Source organism: Myodes glareolus, chromosome 2, assembly GCF_982192425.1.
Source record: "Myodes glareolus chromosome 2, mMyoGla1.1, whole genome shotgun sequence".
In the NCBI taxonomy this organism is placed as follows: domain Eukaryota; kingdom Metazoa; phylum Chordata; class Mammalia; order Rodentia; family Cricetidae; genus Myodes; species Myodes glareolus.
The window spans coordinates 37,733,168-37,747,467 of NC_142027.1; the positions used below are offsets into that span (position 1 = coordinate 37,733,168).

The window sequence follows — 14,300 nt, forward strand, 5'->3', positions numbered from 1 at the left end:
ATTATTCATGAATTTCACTCCTACTGTAGGTTGGAAATATGCTACAGATACTCTGTTATGAATGGCCTTTCTTAGCTTCTATTATGGCTTATCTGCATTTTTTCATTGCATTTTAAAGAGACTTTGCTTTACCTTCTGACCGTAGGCATGACACTCTGTCCTCAGCCTTTGCTCCAGTTTCTTTACTGTGTTTCTGCTCCGTGTTTACTTTTCTGCTCTTTGCCTCCTGTTGGCACCAATTCATATCCACAGTCAGAACTGCACACTAAAGTTAATGTCACTAGCTTTCGACAGCATGGGGATTTTAATAGAAGTGTGTTCTTAATCAGTCTGTAGTTTATGGCTACTTCACAGTGTGTCATCCACTAGCAGAAATGAGAGCATCAAATACTTGTTCAACAGTGCAGATTTACTCAGCTTTGCAGCTCCTATCATAGGACAGACATCTTTGGGGGATAATGTGATCTCAGAAGAATTAAGATACAGCATAAAATACTAGACAAAGCTACTTTAACGCTTCATATATTAATATCCATGGTAGTTCCTGTAAGTGATGTTTGCAACTTCCTATAATAATATTGAAGCAAGCTGAGCACACCGAGGAAACTGGCAGAAATTGGAGCAAATCCAGAAACAAGTTTAAAAGTTTTACTTGGGTAATCTCTAATAATACATGTTCATTCTATGTCTTTGTTTAAGTAATGAATATTAACTGAGCATCTACAAGGTTCAAGTTGATATTTAAGGCATAGGAGGTAGGGCTGAACAAAACAAAAATTTTGATCTCTTTCAATGAAGGCTAGAAGAAAAGCAAGTCAGTAGGAAGTTACCTCTGGCAGATGTGAATTCAGGTACTTCAATGACACTATCCATGCAAATGGTATCTCACCACCATGCAAAAAATAAGGAAATGAATGGGGTCTTGGTGGAGGAGGTGGTGTGCTTCATGTGCTTATCCTGGGTGTGTTAAGTGAGGCAGAAGAACCTAGTTTAGCTTGAGAGGATGAAGGAAGGAAATTGGGAAGAGATGGGGCTGATCACTGGGTGCAGAGTTGTGAAGAGCCTTTCGAGAGAAATGGACAAAGTTCATCCTGAACTCCTGTGGCCTATGGAGCAGGCTCAGTGCTTCACTGAGAAGCTGTGAAGTCCTTGGCAGAGAGAAAGATCTGATGTGACTTTGGGGACATTTTGACCAGTGCACCACTGAATAGTGTTAACCATAAGCATATTGTCTCAACAAGCCGAAGCTCCCTTCCATCAACCTTCCTGCTTTCGGCCAGCTCCTGTCAACCCCCACTCTAATTTTTGTCTCTGTGACATAGAGAGCTTCTGATACCCTCTCTAAAGGGAACCAAGCTTTGTCCTTTGCTGCTTGACTTAGTTCAGTTTGACATGAATGTTGTGTTTTGACTTTCCATGGAACCTTTCTGTTTTGACTTCCATGTGTAGGGGCATAAAACTCAAGAGGAGCAACGGCGGCACACAGGTATACATTTGGATGCTATTGCAGTGTTGCCATTGGGTGACGGTAGCTTGAGGAAGTCTTCAGAGGTGGAGACAAGTGAGAGAATCTGGGGAGATGATGACGGGAAAGCTGATACGACTTTCTGGTGTTCTGGTCATGCTATGTGAGAGAAAAGAGACTATTGATATGTATAAAGATTTTTTCTCCCAAATAGCTTAAGACAGTATCCATTCACTTCCATAGTGATTTTGTAAAAGCCAAATAAACAGTCATGTCTCTTAAAACTCTGCAGGTGATAATAGTTTACTTGATGACTCAGACTTAGTCTTGGAAACACAATTTTTAGCACTGGGAAGATAGAGGCATGAGGATCAAAAGTTCAAGGTCATCCTTAGCTACATTACCCACTTTAAGGATAGCTTGGGATACACAAAACCTTGTCTTGCAAAAACAAAGCAAGATCAAGAACAAAACAATAGAGACTGGATGTTTTCCATCTATTTTGAATACAGAGATGCTAAAATATGAGCATATGAACAAGGGGTAGGAGAAATATGGCTGGATAGGACATAAAGAAAACGAACATTTTCCAAACAGAGAAAAAGATGATCCGATTTCATTATGAATCAGCCACATCCTACTTGATATTTTGAAAGACTATTTGAATTATAGGCTGTTTCCACTTTCTCCTTCATGAGGCCTGCTCATCATAGCCTGAGTTGGAGATGAGCTTGTCCAATGAAGTGCCAGTGAAACGACTAGGTAACTGAGGAAGACAGTGAGGGAAGAAAACAGTATTAGAAAAATAAGGTCTTTGTATATGTGTGGAGGGCATGCAAGCTTGTGCAATTGTGAGTGTGATGCCTGGATTTCCTGGAACTGCAGTTAAAGACAATTGCATGCCACTCAATGCAGGGAACAAAATTCAGGTCTTCCGAAGCAACAGTGCATGGTCCTTAACTTTGAGTCACCTCTCCATCTCCTGGCCCTCATGTTTCTCTTGATTTTTAATTAAATATTAGAGAATCAAGAAGAAACTTCTATAAACAGAAAATTTTCTCAATATATAGAATTCCTGAGAACAGCAGCTGAGGAATATCCCAAGTGCTAAAACTTATTATTGCTTCAAACTCCACAGTGAAAATCCAGTTATCTGAGACTTAAGGTTTTTAAAAGAACTGCTTATTGCTGTACACCACATCCCTTATGAAACTCCAAGCGATGTAATGACAGGACACATGGTCTCCTAAGCTGTGCTCTCTGCCTCTCATCCTGTCCTGTATTTCCCAGGCTGACAAGAAGAGAAGTAACTATGTGTATTGGGAGCTGATGCTGGCAGCAGTGTGCTCTCTCTCTCCCTCCCTCTCTCTCCCTCTCTCTCTCTCTCTCTCTCTCTCTCTCTCTCTCTCTGCCACCCCTCACCTCTTGACCATTCTTAAAGCATGTCAGGCAGATTTTTTTTTGGTAATTAACTGAAAAGGCACGCAATTCAGTTTCACTTTGTTGAACCCAATCTGGAGGATTGACAGCACGCCTTTAATAGATTCCTTCAGTAGATAATTAAACCAGTTTAACGCAAGCGCTGCATGAATTAACATTTGCACTTGGTATGAATATTCAGGGAGCCCATGCTTCTGGGGTGTGAGTTGTTTCTCTGGGATCTGCAGAAGTGCCTGTTAGGGGCTTGTAACGTATTGATTAGTGCCGAATGGCACAAATTAGAGGGTCGGAGCACGTCCCTAGAGTCAGAGATGAGATGCTTATTGGTGGTACTAACGTTTTTTTTTTCTGTAAACTCTAACCCAGACAGCAGATTGCCAGCTTCAACTAGTCATATGCTTGAATTTCGCCTGAAATTGCTGTGCAGAAAATGACTAAGTTCCCTGGAATCCTGCCATCTGTTCATTTTCCACCCTCCATGAGGTTTTTCATCTGTAAGATTAATCTCTAGATGTTATAAATATGATAACAATGGCTGAATAAATAAATAAACAAAGAATTGCCGGCCCATTGGAACATGCCTTCTGTAGTGATAAAAATTGCTTTGGCACAGCTTGCTAATGGGCTGAACGGTGGCGCAGAACACTATCTGAGTGGATCTGGAAAGCTCCAAGAACTTTGTCCAGTTTTAAAGCTCAGCTCTGGGAATATGAAAACTCAGGCTGTGTGCCTTAGTGACACATTACTTGGGGAAGTTGGAGGTGCACAGGGCTTGAGGTCAATGAGAGTAAATCAAGTTAATATTTTGATGTGATGCCTTTAAAAAAATAAAATCTGTATCTTCTGGAAACAGAGAGAGGTTGTATATTATGGAGATTAAGCCATGAATTTTGAAGAGAATGCTTGGGTACTAGCTGCTATCAAGCACTTAGGAGCTGTGTGATCAGGGGCTGTCTCTGTTCCTGGACTGTAAGTGCTGATAAAAACAACACCTGCTTTATGGGCTTGTTGTGAGGGTTATGGAAATTTATTATATTTAAAATCACTTAAAACAATGCCATTAACCACATAAACACCGAAGGTTTGCTCTTCATATTTTTCTTACATATATATACTCACAAACATATAGTTGTGGTACTTTGAAATGATCACTTCTTTATGCCTGTTTGTTTGCGTGTGTGCATGTGTGCATGCATGTGTGGCTGTGTCTGTATGTGGCTTTTCAATACAGGGTTTCTCTTTATAGCCCTAGGTGTCCTGGAACTTGCCCTGTAGACCAGGCTCACCTCAAAGTTATAGAGCCTCTGCTTTCCAAGAGTTAGGATTAATGGTGCATACCACCATTGCCGGACATCACCTCTAAGATAAATAAAACTACTGAAAGTGTACTTTACAGTCTTTTGAACACTTTCTGCTAAGAAGTGACAATCACTCCCAGTGATGTAAAGATCAGGTTTTGCTTCTTCTCCAGTCTGCGAGCCCCTGAGCCTCCCTCTGCATTTTTTCTCATCTGAGGTCACAGGCACTTAGGAAGTTAATGCCAGGCTTGGCTCAAAGGTAGAGTATTATAGCCTGAAGTATAGACACATGATATTTCTCGCATCCTTCCTGCAATTGACCATGTTCAACTCCTGCATTTGGTTATATAGCCAGAGTGCATGAACAGCCGCTTCTAGCGATGGCTTATGTCACTCAGGAAAACTGCAGCTGTGTCTGTCTCCTGGCTGTCAGAGTGTTGCTTAACTGTGGTTAAACATCCATGAAGCAGAAGGTAGGTTGTTCCTGCTAATCAGAACTATGGTTCTGAGGTATTTCCCTACACATGAGGTTTGCATCATTCAACAACATAAGGTCTGTATAATATTGCTCGCTTTGTGGTTTTGACCCTTTCTTTGGTGAATGTTCTCAGAAGATCACTTGAAGAAATGCTCTAGAAGGAAGATTTGGTTCATTGTGCATTTGAAGGGAAAACACGACACCATGTTCCGTGGATATACCATCTACCTCATAAGTATTAATTCAGACACTTTTTAAACCCGTAGTTTAGAACTCAGGATGCTGCCATCTAATTTGAGGCAGTTCACTCTAGACTCTCTCTGGAGTACTTGCTTAGCTTTTCTAAATAAGCTTCTGTTTAAAGTCTCTGTCCATTGAAGGAATTCTGTCTGTGGAAAAGACAAGAATCTCCTTGAGATTGATGGCTTAGATAGTAAAAGGCCTGCTGCCAAGCCTGATGACCTAAGTTCAATCCTGGGGATCCGCATGGTCAAAGGAGAGAACTGACTCCCACAAGTTGAGCATTTCTGTGTGTCACACATAACACACTCACAAAGAAATAAATAAATGTAATTTAATAAAAAACGATATGAACTAAAAGATACCTAAAACAGGAGGGAAACATCTGGGAAGTCTTTGGGAATATTTGTGTTACTCAACGTGCTTTTTTTATGAAGTTGTGCTAAGGAGTTTTCATTTTCCCAGAAAATGACTTCAGAGGCGGTACCCTTCAGTATGATTCTCCATTGAATCCCATGGTGTGTGTATGGGGGGCGGCTACACTCTGAGAATGAGAGCTTTATGATGAAGTTCCAGCATGAAAATATCTGTAGTGGAGTCAACACAAGAAATCCGAAAAGTTGGGAGAACCGAAGTGCCCTGTTCTGCTGGTGAAAACCATGTGTGTTCCCCTTCTGCTCCAGCTTCATTAACACTCAGTGTGAGAACAGACGTTGTAATTGACAGCTGAGGCTTTTACTCACGATATGCCTTTCATATGGGTGTGTGGGATGTGATTATGCATCAGAAGTTGTCACTATAGTTCTTAAGAGCACATTCCCTGTGTATGCCACCCCCTCCTTAGCTCTCATTTTGCCTTGTTTCTTTCTGCCAATTATTTCTCAAGGTACACACTCATTAGTAAGTTAAACTTAAAAAAAACTTAAGGCAAGTATTTAGCTAAAGAATACCCTTTCCCTAAACCTATTTGGAAAATTTTATGACTAACCCTTTGAATTTTACAGAATATGCGAATGGTTCCTGAGTTGGAAGTTATGGGAAATGCTATGTAATCATATTCCAATTTCCCCATGTTGTTTTATCAGTGAAAGTCATAGAGGATGAAGCACATAGTTTGTGTTTTTTTCCATATCTGAGACCAAGTGTGCCCTGAATAATATGGAACTCAGCAAGCTTGCATTTTGCCCACAATGCAAGCAGTTGGGAATCTTGTAGAAAGCATTAAGCCTAGCTGATAAATGCACAAGGTACTAGAAAAATCTGCCTTCACATTGCAGGCCCCAGCATGTGTTCATTGTCTAAGTTCCCTCTGTCAAGGCTTTTCTGAACCTCGGCTGCCTTATCAGTAGCATCGATAAAATGCATGTATCTGTGTCCTAAGGATGTTGAATACCCAAAAGACCTTTAATGTTTACATGTTTAAATGTTTCACCATGCCTGGCCCATTGTAAGTGTTCTACAAATTATAGTTTATTCTTTAGTCTCAGGAAAAGAAATCAGAACAAAGATTATGCTTGTACTTTTGTTTCTCTAGCATATTTTTATTAACAATTTAAAGTTTTGTTATATGTAAAGGAATACATATAGGTGAGTGAGTGTGTCCATAAGTGTGCATACTGGGGCCCAAATGGTGGACATTGGTTATCCTCTATTGTTCTTCTTCTTCTCTTGAAACAAGGTCCTTCAATAAACTGAAAGTTTAACATGTTTGGGCTAGACTAGATGACTGGTGAGCACCCAGAATCCACCTGTCTCTGACTCCCAATATAAGGCTATGGTTTGCCCCACCATACCTGATTCATACATGTGCTGGGGATTAAAGTGCAGGGACCCTTGCTTACAAGCAAAGCATTTATCTATTGAGCAACCTCCCAAGCTCAAAAATCTTCTGCTTTTTTAATGCAGAAGTGGGAGAATGACTATAATTGGTGATATCTTTACAAAAGATAGGCCTGTATATCAGTTCAATGTTTTTCACACGATAGTAAGAACCATAACAGTTCTTCAACACTATTATTCTCATGAATTAATGGAGAAACACTTATTTTTTCTTATAGCATTTATTATACTGAGTAGCATTTCTAATATTTGAAAACAATATAAATGTAATAATTTAGGAGGTTGATTACAAATATTTAAGACATGTCAACAATAGAGTATTTTCCTAGTTGACATTTCTAGGTGATAAGGGCTTTTTTTTATTTTGTAACTGGAATTCTCTGATTTTTTTAAGAAGCAATTAGACATTGCTTATGTCAGCTTCTTTGGAAAGATGTCCATGACTTTTTAATAGCTATGTGAAATCAGCATACAATTTCTTATAATTCTAACAATCCAATATGTATGAAGTAAATAAATAAGAGCTCACTCTGCTTCCCTGTATATTTCATCTATAAGTGGTACCAATATATTTTCAGTAATAAAAATAATCAGGTCTTCCTATTCCAGTTCACTGTCCTGAGACTCGGAGCACAGAAAGCTGGTCTGCACCTGGAATGTTTCGGTGGGCAAAGCATAGACATTGAGAACCGTGACTGTCATTGTTAACTTTCTCCCCTGTGCTATTTACCATTATAACCTCATTCGGGGCTTTAAGTGGATTTAGAATAGAAAACCCTTTCCATTGGCAGAGAAGAAAAGCCTCTACTAATATGCAGAACACACACGCCCACCCATTGTGTGAAATTGCACTGACAAGGCTCTACTGGAAGCTTGCTGTGACAGAGTAAAGTGAAACGCATGCCCAATCTACCTAGACCAGACTGAACTGAGAGGGGCTGGATGGAAAGAATCCTCAGGAGATTTCCCTAGACAGAGCCAGAAAATCGCACCTGTTTGAAATATCACAATCACGACTGGAGCTCCTTTCTCTTAATTAACACTGAACCACCTGAGAGGTGTCGATTAAACAATCTGGCTGAGGCACAAACGCTTTGGTCTACAGCTGGGTAGGAAGTTGGGCTCATTTTTGTTCTTAGATATTAGGTAAAGTGGATCTCAAGGGATTTAATCATGTAGGAGCAGGGAATTACCCCCTTTTGCTGCCTGAAGCAGGAAGGCAGCAAAGGCAACAGTCTGAATTTCACTGCTAGCTGATGTTGGATCATTGTCTGAGGATGGATCTTCACCGCATGGTAACTCACTAATGAGGCTTGACTTTTCCATTAAGAAACACAAGAAACTCACAGTGTTCGTGGCAAGCCACCCAGTGTGAGAGCTTGTAACTAAGGACCCCCATCCCATCTCACCATGTGAGAGCTCCAGTGAGGTGCCAAAGATATGCAGCCTGGGATTTGATTTGAAAAACCAACCCAAATAGAAACTCATTTTAGTTTTACTTACTTTATTTGTATGGGCGGTTTTTGCCTGCATATTTGTCTGTGCATCATGTGTGTTTCTGGTGCACATAGAGGTCAGAAAGGGCATCTGATCGCTGGGAACTGGAGTTACAGATTATCATGAGTCACTGCGTTGGTGTTGGAAGTCAAAACCAGGTCCTCTGGAATAGCAGACAATGCTCTTCTGAGCCATCTCTCCATCCCTGGAATTTGCTTTTTCACCTTACTGAACTTCAGCTACTGTATGTGTGAAATGTGGAGACTGTGTTTCTTCCTTATTTGTTTAACTTCTATGATAGAATCAGGTGTTCAGCTTTGTATAAGAAAAACAATAAAAGACCAAGGTCTTTGTCCTTCAAGAGCTTGAATGAGGCAGAGGGCAGCTTGAAGAGAGGGGTCACGGATAATCATTACAGTAGACTAGTCTTTCATTGAGTGTTCTTTGGGGAGGGAGTAAACTGAATGGGAAAGAACTTGAAATTTTTATTATAGTTTTCTTTATTCTTGAGAATCATATACATGTATATAATGAAATAGTATATACCCCAAATTCCCAATTCCCTCTTCTAGTTCCCCCATATCTCAACACATCCACTTCCCATGACCCACCAAAAATTCATAAGTTCAATTAATGTTCCCCATATGTACATGGCTGTGGCGTCTTCCACTGGAGCACGAGAAATATACCAATAGGACCACCTCAAAATAGAATGATCTTCCTGCTCACAAGAGCCAGCAATGCCAATAGTGCCTCAGTAAGGTGTGGGGCATGGGGAGAACTTCTCTGTCCACTTCTTCTATACCACAATTCTGACTGACTTAATCTTGTTCAGATAACATGGTTGCTGGTAGCTCCTTACTTGATGGCCCTGAGAGGACTTGAATTTTTAAGGGTGCAGAGTTTCAGACCCTTCCCTGTCCCACAACGGAAGCTGTAAAACAACCAATTCTGTAAGGCAGCGCCGTCAGCGTGTTTTATTCTCGTAGAAAGAGATTGCACGCTCATTTCCCAGTCACCCAGACCCAAATAATCACACAAAATTATATTAAATACAACACTGTTTGGCCAATAGTTTAGGTGTATTTTTACCTATGTCTTATATCTTAAATTAGCCCATTTCTATTAATATGTGTATCGCCACAAGGCTGTGGCTTACTGGAAAGGTTCTGGTGGCATCTTTCTCCTTCAGCAGCTACATGGCATCTCTCGGACTCCACCTCTTTCCTCCTCTGTCTCTGCTTGGAATTCCTACTTAGATCTATTTTGCCCTGATATAGGCTGAAACAGCTTCTTCATTAACCAATGATAATAAAACATTCAGAGCATGCAGAAGGGAATCCCACATCACTCAGAGAATTTCTCTGCTGCTCAGAGAAATTAGGGACCCTTACGCGACTTTGCCAGCTGCAGCCTTGATCCCAGACTTCTGTTTCCATCTTGATAACACTGTCTTTTGACTTCCTGCCTCTTGTGTACAATTCCACAGTCCTCACAGGAATTCTTAATGCCATGACCAAAATGTCTTGGGATTGGCCCTCCACATGGAACTTGCCCTACTCCAGGCCTGAGGTTCCAGACTCTTTCCACTCTCCTCCTTCATGACAGGAGGTTGTATTTCCAGTGCTAAAATGTTAGGTTAGAAGTCAGTGCCTTTCTACTCCCCAATGAGCATTAAACTCTACTTCACCCAAGGATATACTCTAAGATATGAGGCAGACCTGACTTCTGCAGCCAGCCACTGCCCTCTCAGATTCATTCCCTCACTGACAGAGAAACATGGAGCAAACTTCTTCACACCACAGGCCTCAGTGACCTCAGCTGTAAAGTGGATTCATGAATAAGGACGTCTCACTTTAGTGGTTAGTTAAGAGTTTTGTGTCATCCTTCTTTCTCACCTAGCTCTTTTGGTCATTTAAATGATATTCATAAAATGATATTCATGGTGGAAGATTTGTTTAATCGTGTTGAACTGAGAACTCGTGATCACTTGGCTCAAAATAACAAATAGCAAAACACTCCAAATATGTCAAGCTGCTTTTCAGAATGAGCATGCAGAGGTTACTATTCTGAGATCAAACTTAGGCAAGGCTGAAATTCGGACCCAAGTAAGGCTATCTTTACTGGCAAGGAGCTTACAGCTTAGGGGAACAAAGATCATTCAATCTAGGTATGATGATCCGGGTCCCTAGTATCAGCAGTTGGGAGGCTGAAGCAGAGAATCATGTTCAAGGACAGCCTGTGCTAATAGAGAGACCCTGTCTCAAAAAAGAAGGTAAAAAATATAGGGCATTTAAAGGCCAGGGACAGTGACTGACTGTTAGAGGTAACTTCAGTGGCCACTCTGGGACTAATAGAATCGTGAGGCGGAATGCAGGGTGCTTGTTCAGCTCTGGTCAAAACCCAACATAAGTGCCACCAGTCTGTTGGGTTGAGGACACAGCCTGTACATCTCTATGGGGAGCCATCACAACACTGGTATCATAGAGTTGCATAGTTATTACCAAAGTCTTCCAGTAGATGGCAGCTGTGTCCCTTGACAAAGTGGCACCTATGCCTAATCTTAATTGCAAAAGTAACCTGTGCTGTGGTGGCTGTGGCGTTGGATGGATCCAGAAGGACTGGAGCTCCACTGAAGATCCTCATGTAGAAGATAGGATGATCAGGTTTCTGTTTCATTATTATTAGTTTTATTTTAAAATGGCTTTATGGGACATAACATAGAAGAAATGACTCTCATTGAAAGTATACAATTTAATGATTTTCCTGTAATACATTTGTTATTACTAAGCAAAGAGAATTAGAATATCTTCATTAAATAGTATGGAGTAGATTTTGGACTTGTTAGGATGAGGGGGCTGTGGGAGACCTAAGCGGGATGCTGTGATGGTATGGGAACATGAGGCATGGCTCTCGACATGTTACGTCTGTGACACTATCTTAGGCTGAGGACCACAGGACTGCTCTAAAGAATTCTGCAGAGCTGTTGTAAAGCCCCGAGAGGTCAGTCCTGGTGGAGCTATAGTGTCACTGTGCCATACCACAGGGGCACATAGATCCATATCAAAGCCTTTAGACTCTCTCCATGGTGGCTCCAAAGCCCACAAGCTACTGGTGGAAAGCTTAGGTGCTGGAATTCCAAGACCCCAGGAAGATCCTCTTCTCCAGTAAAGATCTCCAGGGTTCGGACAAGGGAAGGAATAGAGCCTGGATAGGTCATCATTTAAAGTAGCAGCCTAATTCATGCTTCTTTTCAAGTAAAATCCCAAACAAACTAAAGCATGTGATAACATGTGAAGGTGTGTGTGTGTGTGTGCTTGCACACACACACACACACACACACACACACACACACACACACACATTAGAAGGTTCCCTGAAGCTGCTCCACTCTTTCAAACACATAATTTTTCATAATTTGTTTTCACAAACTTTCTTGTCTTTGAGACTATAATAAAATATCTTAAAAACTATAGTAAGTCATTTGGAAACTGAATGCCCACAGTCTCACTACAGTCAGTAACTTGCAAGGCCATACTTGTGGCGAACCTCAGGGGTATAATACATGACTAACTTGTACAAAGCCTTTGTCCCAAGATTTGAATAAAATTAGTAACTTGCTCTCTGTCATTTTTCTTACCTTTGTGTTTCAAGAATATGTTTTGTTCTCTACCCTGGGAGCAGCTCTCTTGCCTTGGCCCCTCACGCCTGAAAATGTATGCCTGTTCCAGGTTCATCTCCACCGGTTCCTTGGTCAGGAGCCCCTCTCAGCTGCTGAGTTGTCCACTGTCTGCAGTGGAGCTGAACCCACAAACACGGCGAGATGAGGCCCTCAGTAGCCTGGCAGTCCCTCGTCCTTTGACCTCACTCACCCCTAGCCGCAGCTTCCAAACCAGTGTCATTTCCAGGGACATCCAAGTTCATTGGGGCTGGGGCTGCTACTGTTGGGGTGGCTGGCTCTGGGACTGGGATTGGAACTGTTTTGGGGAGCCTCATCCTTGGTTATGCCAGGAACCCCTCTCTGAAGCAACAGCTCTTCTCCTATGCCATTCTGGGCTTTGCCCTCTCAGAGGCCATGGGGCTCTTTTGCCTAACGGTGGCCTTTCTCATCCTCTTGGCCATGTGAAGCAGCTGTCTCCACTTCCACCTCCCATAGTTCTTTTGTGTCCCATCTGCCCTGTACCTCCCCAGGAAGTCTGGGGAAAGTGATTGACTCAGGGTTTGACAGAAAGAAGACAAATAAATACTGTATTCATAAGATGAAAAGAAAGAATATGTTTTTTATAATTTAAAAATTGTTTAGCTGCTTTTTTTTCCTAAAATATCACATTTTTATAACTATAAACTTGTTCTACATTTTTTCATGTAACTTTGCATTTTTACTTAAATATCTAGAATTTCCTTAGTCTAACTTTTTAGAATTTGGTGATGTAAGGACAATTATAATTTGAACAAAGGATGGCAGATCCTAGAAATATCCTCCTTTCTTGGGCCAGGCCTTAGTGTGCTGGGCGTGAGACCTCTGTAGGCTAAGGGCATAATGCTGGTGCCCATCCTGCTTAGTTTTTATTATTGTCAGCTTGGCACAACCTAGTCAGCTGGAAAGAGAGGACCTAACTTGAAGAATTGTGTAGATCTGATTGGTCTATGAGCATGTGTGTGACCATTGTCCTGGCTACTTTTTGATGTGGGAGGGCCTAGCTCCCTAAGAGTCATAGTGTCCTTAGACATGCGGGACTAGGGTAGATCAGCCAGCTGGTTTAGCAGGAATCAGAGACGGATGGAGAGAGCAGCATTGTCTCGTGATTTCTGTTTCAGTTTCTGTTGAAGGTTCTGCCCCGACTTCCCTTGATGGATTGTGAACTGGGAGTGTAAACCAAATGAACCCTTTCTTCCTCAAGTTGTTTTTGACCAGAGTGTTTTACAGCAACAGAAAGCAAGCTAGAATATTGCCTTTTCTCCCTTCCCTGCAATGCCAAGATGCGTGAAGCTGATCCAGTCTTGGGCTATCTTCAGTCCAGTCCACGAGGAATGAGTAACAGCTCACAATGAAGAAATGGAGAAGTCAATCAAAGTCATCTTTGGGTGTTTGACTTGAGTGCTTCTCTCCATGAAATTTTCTTTGTGCTGATTCAGTCTCTGAACAGCCTGCCAACAAAACTGCCTGGCTGGTCCTTGTTTCCTCTGCAGAGACCTTCCAAGATGTAATGCAGGATGCAAACTCCTTAGGATTAAGTTTAACTTCTCCACTCAGGATGAAAAGCTAGGCTTCCCTTTGGTGTGATGGCTCATGCACTTTCATATGGTATCTCTGTCTCTGCATAATTTGGCCTTCTGCTTCCCAACTGGAACTTGGCTTAATAACTAGTCAGAGTGCAGAAACCAGACAGAACACTGTGATCTGCACACTCAATTTCTGCTAGGTTTTACCTGTGCTGAACAAGGAAACATGATGCCTGAGGCATTCTTTCTGGTTCATCATTTGGGGAATTTGTGGATATGTATTTTCCTTACAAATTAGCTTCTTGCTTCAGTGCCAAGTTTTACTTACTCCCTTCGGTTTAAGTCATTATGCTCTTAAAAATCTTCTCGTGTTCCGTGAAACTCAGCAAGATTGTTCTTCCAGGGTCAGGAAGCCTGGCAACCATCTTCTTAGTAAGGCAACCATCTTCTTAGCAGTTGGAATTTGTTACCTTTCTGTGTAATAAAAAATACCATATACCCACAATTATTTTTTAAATAAACATGAACTTCTTTTCAAATAATCTCTAAAAATTTTATACAATGTATTTTCATCATATTTACCTCATGTCCTCCAAGATACACCCCCTACATCCCAAACTTTATGCCCTCCCATTTTATTTAGAATACTTCAATCAACTCCAATGTGTGCGTCCCATAGCCTCCTAGGTTTAGGGCCATCCACTGAAGTGTGATCCAGTTAGTTTAAAGATAATTGTCCCGTCCTCCTCCTGAAACCATCAATTAATTGCCCACAGCTCTTCAGTTAGGGGTGGGAGCTCATGAGTCCTGTTCCACTCCA

The 14,300-nt window shown here is 41.4% G+C and overlaps 1 pseudogene; it reads left to right on the top strand.

Moving 5' to 3' along the window:
• Positions 1-11,928: 11,928 nt before the first annotated feature.
• On the top strand, positions 11,929-12,426 carry LOC125392959 (ATP synthase F(0) complex subunit C2, mitochondrial pseudogene; annotated as a pseudogene).
• Positions 12,427-14,300: the final 1,874 nt, after the last annotated feature.